Here is a 7672-nt window from a genome sequence, read left to right on the forward strand (position 1 = left end):
GAACAATGATGACCACAACCTTAGGCATAGGCTACTTTCTATCCGTTGTGACTAAAATAGTAGGGAGGTTGAAACTTCAGAAGTTAAATGTGGCAGGCATGCATGCAGCTTACTCTTAATAGATAAGGATGTACAGGTTTCTTTTTATTCTCATAAATGCATGACATTTCTAGGTTTGTTTTATCCAGTGAACCCACAAACCAAAAACAGGACGTGAGTTTGTCTCCTTCAAAATTGTGGAATGATGGAAATGCTTGTTTTCTACAGTTCTGTAACTCAGCTAACAACATGGGGAGATTATGTTTGTGAAGTTATATCACAGATTACTGCGTTATAGCCTATAAGAGATGTTTGTGTTCAATATTGCCATAGGCCTATATGCCTAATATTAATCAAACAAACAAAATAACATTCTTGAAATGTCTTAAGATATTGAGATATAACACATAAATTTAACCTTGAGTCAAATCCTTAAAGGCTTATATCTAGATTGAGTTCATTAGGATATAGTCTATAGGTTACCACAGCTAGACTGCTTGTTTTTGGTGTAGGCAGGCTACGGAAAAGTGTAACAGGATCAAATGTTTCCTATGCAATTAGCTTCTATCTCATGAGAACATGCTCATCTAAGTTGCCGAAAAAGTTGTAGCCTGTATCAATACCTTTTGACTGACATGTTCAAATTGCCTATATGAAATATTTTTTGTCATAACATTTTCCTTTTAAAGGCCATTTTGCCGCGGCCCAGGGTACGGGCTAGAAAAGCCCAGCATATCATCTGATCGGCTCAATAATAGTGGGCTCCCTATGCCCTTGTAATCATTAGATTGATGTCATTTACACGCATTTTTACCGTACCACCATAATGTAGCAATGCAAAAAGAGGAGATTGACATAGCCTTAAATGCACATATAAGATGAGCAGGTGCCACAATAAAAACGAACACTCATTTGAGATAGAAATCCTGATGTGCTGGATACCAAGCCACAGCCCAAATAGCCTGCTGTAGTCTGTAGGCTATTTCATAATGAAGGAGCTGTTTAATCTAGGTCTATATAGGACCTGGAACAATGGGGGGGGGGGGATTATATGGCTACCTAAATGTTGAACTGATCTCAAGCATGGGACCAACTTTGCATGGAATAATTATCCTAGATCCCTGATCGATGTAAATGAAGCTCGCCTATATCTCTCACAGAAAATACAATAATCAACTCACCTGCTTTCATAGAGGCTGTCTTGCGCTCCGTTCCGAGATTTTCTTTATCACCATTTTTGTCAGTCCTCTAGGCAAAATGCAGCATCCAGGCTAAAATATTCTCCCTGATTCCGTGGAAAATGTCTTTACTGTCATATTCTGGTCTAGCGTATTGCATCCCGATGGATGTATTGCTCGCAGAAGTCTGTGCGCTTTGCGCATTCACGACGCCAAGGTCAGGAGCGCCAACGGTTTTAATGGAGCGCCCACCATAGAGATCCCTATGGCACCCACTGCCAACGCGTTGCTAGGCAACCATTGAGATAGCCTACGCCAGAGCATTAAATTAACGCTTCTTGCTCAGATTCCACACCAAACGCCAACAACTGACAAGTCCTCATTTATAATTAGACATTTATTAACAACCTTCCTGGGACAACTGTCTGGGCTACCCGTTTTGTGCCCGAGCAAACACTATTTGTAGCTACAGTACAGCACAGTAGCCATACTGTATAGCTACTGTACAATTTAAGAAAGGATACGTCTGGCCAAGCGACAATTCAGTGGTGGAAAAAGTAAAAGTATCAATACTGCATAAGGTAGAAATACTCTGTTACAAGTGAAAGTAAAAGTATTGGTATCAAAATGCACTTAAAATACCAAAAGTAGAAAGTAGGCTACTCATTATGCAGAATGTCCTATTTCACAAGTTTTCAAATGTATACAAATCTTTTGAAAATAGCATCTATAAGCTCACAATGCATCGCAATGCCTTGTGAGCTTGTAGATCGGCTATTTTCAAATGGCCAAAATGTATATATGGGTTGAAGTGGTTACTGTATGTTTTGTAATAATAATCAAAATTGACAAAGTAGCCTAACTAGAAACTAAAGTTTTCAAATAATTGTAGTGGAGACTAAGTAAAAGTACAATATTTGCCTCTGGAGATGTAGTGGAGTAGAAGTAAAAGTTCTGAAAATTGGAAATACTCCAGTTAAGTAAAAATACCTCAAACTTGTACTTAAGTAGGCCTACAGTACTTGAGTAAATGTACTTAGTTACTTTACACCACTGAGCGACATGTAGGGCAATGTTAAATATGTAAACATAATAAATACGCCTATTCAGTCCAAGAGATGTGCAGCAGAAATAATAATAATAACAAACAAAAAGATGTATCAATCAATAAACAGAGTCGATTAAAATGTTCTAAGATCAACAAGATGCATTATTGCTCTCTTCTCTCTGGTTTAAGAGGATTTGCCATATGACAGGTTTTCAAGTGCTATCTTGGAGTTTATAAAATGGTTTTGTAACAAACAGCCTTTGTGTCTGCAAATCTGTGTAATTGACAAAATAATAAAAAGTTGGTTAGTTAGTTAGAAAATGTAGTTAGTTAATTATTTGTTTGCAATAGCTTTTAACTTATACATTTTTAACACAAATAACTTCACAGAGGGAATTCCCTCCTGTGACAAGTATAGGCCTAATGCTTGTTTGTGGCAAATACTTGGGAGTTCATATTATATTGTATGGTCAATTCTGTCTGCTTCTCATCTCTTACAAGTCATTGTATTGCCAATTGTCAAATTTATACCATGGGGCTTTAGTGTCATATTCATACAGCAATATGGGAACATATCAAAACTGAAGTGGCGGAAATCCTTTTTGAGTCTTCTGTTGAAAGCTGACAATATAGGCCACCTGAATGTGCATGTTGTTGTACTACCTCAATGAAGTCAATTGCTTCTCACAAGGGCACATTTAAATTAAATATTTTTTTCTGTTCCCTTGCACAGAATAAAGGGAACTTCCCTATAAATACATGATTGTCTTTTTAAGAAATACCCAAATGGGAGCATGGGTCAACTAAACCTAATTGCTCTAATGTTGGGACATAACATTTTGCTATTGTTTTCTACAATTCAAGCAGTCGTTTTATGCTTATTAAGCTGCTTTTTCATTCATATTCCCTGCTCAGAAGAATTATGTATATAAACATAACATAACATAACAAAACAAACTATACTATAACTATAACTATAAATTCCCCACTCCACAGTATACCCAATTTATTGTTTTTGATTGATTGATTGAAAACTTTAATTAGAAGATTTGCAGGGAAAAAGCACACTCGGTTAGTTTTTCATGCAGTTTTCTGTCATGCTATTTATACATATAGCCTACTACAGAATATTATAGGCTATGTATTTCCCTGGAGGGGTTGACTTAAAATGTTCTTTTTTAATAATACAATTTTCATCTTAATTTTATTGCTGAAATGGTTGTATTGACAACTTGCCATACAGTAGGCCCACAGTTATATTTTGTGTGGAAAAGCTGGTGAGGGTTGGTTAATACAGGTGGCTGATTATCAGTGGTGTAAAGTAACTAAGTACATTTACCCAAGTACAATTTTGAGGTATTTTTTACTTTAGTGGAGTATTTCCAATTTTCAATACTTTAGCTACATCTCAGAGGCAAATATTATACTTTTACTCCACAACAATTATTTTAATTTTTTTGTTAGTTATTTCTTAGATTTAGATTTGTATTACTAAACATACATTAACCACTTAAGGTCTATATATTTTGGCCATTTGAAAATAGCCCTATAGCCCTAGGCATTGTGAGCTTGTAGATCTGCTATTTTCTAAAGATTTTTTACATTTTTGAACTTGTGAAATGGGACATTCTGCATAATGAGTAGAGTAGACTACTTTCTACTTTTGGTACTCGTACTTTAAGTAAATTTTGATACCAATACTTGTGTAGGCTGGCTACTTTTACTCATGTTGAATTCCAGACTTTTTCCTACTTGTAACAGAGTATTTCTACATAATGCAGTATTGATACTTTTATCTAGTCTAACTAAAACATTTGAGTAGCCTACTTTATCCACCACTGCTGATTATTTGTTTTGGAATAAAGGCGTGTCTTCGTCCGTCATCATCCGTCCCGTACTGCGTTCTCTGTTGCCACGGAGACAGACAACAAACAACTCATTAATAGGTACATGTACCGCCTAACCATAGAGTTATGATGACCTAACCTCGCGGCACCCGGCGCCGCTTTTCCACACACATTTACCACAACTTCTCCCATTTCCCACACAGTTTAGTTTAAGGAATTTATTTCTACAGTTGTTCGCAAACCTTTTGTCTCGAGAGTCAAGACCCGAAAAATAAATTTTACGTTTGCCCGGAAACACAAAGATTAAGACGAGACCAGATCAAGTTGAGACCGCGTCTACTGTTGTCCTAGTAACAGCAGATGTTGTCCACGGTGAAAGAACACGTAGCTGTCCTCGTCAATGCCTGTTGTTTTTTGTTTTCATATCACAATGTCAAAACATACCGATCTGATTCTTGTTTGGATGAAGAAACGTCAGACAGACGAACACTCACGTTGCGTTGGGCGCTGGCTCTCCGTTGGTTTTGTTGTTGTTGAGAAACAGGAAGACTCTTTCCTGTGTCAGTCTCTCTAACAATAGATTTAAACGTTTTATAAATGCTACTATTCGCCATTGGAGTCATTGTGTGTAAGGTACAATATCTATTCAGCCCATTTAAAGCGTGGAAATAAACGCATCAATGAATACATAAATAAATAAATAATTGTTTATCCCCTCGGGGATTCGAACCACTCCCAATGTCAGCATAAATTCACCAGACAGGTGCTTACACCAGTGAGCCATTCTTCTCGCAACAATTGCGTACCGTTAACAACTCATACAGTATACAACCAGCCATTAAAAAAACAAAACAGACATGGTCGCCAGATCAACTTGAGACCTCAAGTCACCACACTGATTTTATTTTACTGGTCTCTAACACACGGCTGTTTAGTACAGATTTGTTTCTCAAATATCTCACCATGATCATCTATTATTCATTATGTTATAGGCTACTTAGAAATAGTAAATATGACGCATGATAGGTTAGATAAACTGTTCGTTTATGATCAATGGTAGGCCTAATGATCAATGGTTATTTATATTGACCAGATCTGTAGAGGGCGCAGGTGAGTAATTTAATACTCACCTGCAATACATATTTTATTTTCTGCACAAAAAGTGTATTATACAGAGAAGGTGGTGTGCTGAGATGTAACCCACCGTGGAGAATAGTTTTTCAGCAACACAAAACAGCCTTTGTTTCGATGAGTAGCAAAATCGTTTTCTTTAGTTTTACTACAGTTGGAGACCTCGCACGGTAGTGGAATTTGCAGTCAATGGGAGGAGCACCGCTCCTAACGGAGACCAGAGCTCTAAATGGACATGCCTTGAAATGCCATTTTCTGTGCAGCGACTGCAACTGTATCTTAAACATACTATTTCCAGGTGATTAGATTACATAAACATTAGCTTCAATAATTTGTAGGACATTTAAAATTGACTGGTCAATAATCACGTCACTGTAATGTGGGGTTTCAGACACTTTTGGCCATATTTTCTCTATAATTGGTCATGTTATAAACAGTTTATCTAACCTATATCATGCGTCATATTTACTATTTCTAAGTAGCCTATAACATAATGAATAATAGATGATCATGGTGAGATATTTTAGAAACAAATCTGTAGTAAACAGCCGTGTTGGAGACCAGTAAAATAAAATCAGTGTGGTGACTGAGGTCTCAAGTTAATCTGTGACCATGTCTGTTTTGTTTTTTAATGGCTGGTTGTATACTCTATGATTTGTTTATGGTACCTATTTGTTGTGAAAAGAATGGCGCACCGGAGTAAGCGCCTCTCTGGTGTATTTATGCTGACATTGGGAAGAGTTCGAATCCCAGGAGGGAATGAACATTTATTTATATATTTATTAATTCATTGATGCGTTTATTTGCACGCTTTGAATGGGCTGAATAGTGATTGTACCTTACACATGTTGACTCCGACTCCAATGGCAAATAGTTGCATTTATAAAACGTGTAAATCTATTGTTAGAGAGACTGACACAGGAAGTGGTTGTCTTCCTTTTCCTCAACAACAACAACAAAACCAACGGAGAGCCGTCCACAACGCAACGTGAGTGTTCGTCTGTCTGGCGTTTCTTCACCCAAACAAGAATCAGATCGGTATGTTTTGACATTGTGATATGAAAAAAAAACGGCATTGACGAGGACAGCTACGTGTTTTTTTCACCGGGGACAACATCTGCTGTTACTAGGACGACAGTAGACGCGGTCTCAACTTGATCTGGTCTCCTTACAATTTGAAACACCGGGACCCAAAACTAAAGAGCAAATCTACAAGCTCACAACGCATCGCTTCGCACCCATTGCGAGCTTGCAGATCTGCTATTTTCACTAGGCTACTTCTTACATTTGTTTTCTAATTTTGGAATTTCTTTAACTATTTTTATTTTGTTCATGAAAATGTGTGCATTTTGTGTAAGTGTTTAGAAAATATTTAAAAAATAATAATTAATAACAACATTTAGGAAACAATAAAAAAAAATTGATCTGCGACCCACCAGGTTTGGGAAACAGTGCTCAATACAGTGGTTCTCAAAGTGGGGTCCGGCGGGGGACCCCCAGGGGTCCAATCACTTTCAACCACTTCATCTATTTATATGTTGGCTATTCAAAAATAGCAGCGCGGAACGAGATTTCTGAAAAATATCGAAAATATTTGGAAGATTTTGAATTGTTTTTTTTTGTTTACATAAATCTTCTCTTCTGTGGGTCCCTGGCACGAAACATTTTAAGATGGGGTCCGCGGCCAAATATATTTATAGCAATTTGGGGATCCTTGACTTGAAACGTTTTGAGACCACAGCTACAATATTAGCCCTGAAACATGACTGTCATATCATTATCATGAGTCATGGCGCAACTTGTTCTTGTTTTTTGAAATGTCTCCATTTACAACCCGTACATCTACATTAAGTTTCACATTTTAAATGTAAAGTGCTGACCCCACGGCCATAGATGTAACAAGTTGAAACGCTTTGGTCTAAGTACCCGTGTCTTCCGTATTGTTCAATAAAAAGCATTTTAATTCGATCGCCAGCCATTTTCTCATAAAGTGTTATAATGTATCAGAGTGCAATACACCCCCAACCAATAAAGTCGCGTAGTTGAAAGCCTATGAAGGAACTTTTGAGAAAATGGCCACCAATCGGATTTAAAATGCTTTTTATTGAACAATACGGAAGATACGAGTACTTAGACCCAGGCGATTTAACTTGTTACATCTGTGGCCGCGAGGTAAGCACTTTATATTTGAAATATGAACGTTTATGTAGATGTACAGGTTGTAAATGGAGACATTTTAAAAACCACGAACAAGTTGCACCATGACGCTTGTGACAGACGAGCGTCATGTGAACCATGGCTACTACAATATATTCTCCACCGTTCTCTCCGCATTGGCAATGTTTACTTCCGCAATCACCACGGCGACTCTCCCGACTCCCGTGATGCAATGCGCGAGTCAAACGGCAGAAGGAAGGTTTTGCAGTGAT

The sequence above is a fragment of the Gymnoscopelus braueri genome (genome assembly GCF_963280865.1).
Source record: "Gymnoscopelus braueri genome assembly, chromosome: 8".
Lineage (NCBI taxonomy): Eukaryota > Metazoa > Chordata > Actinopteri > Myctophiformes > Myctophidae > Gymnoscopelus > Gymnoscopelus braueri.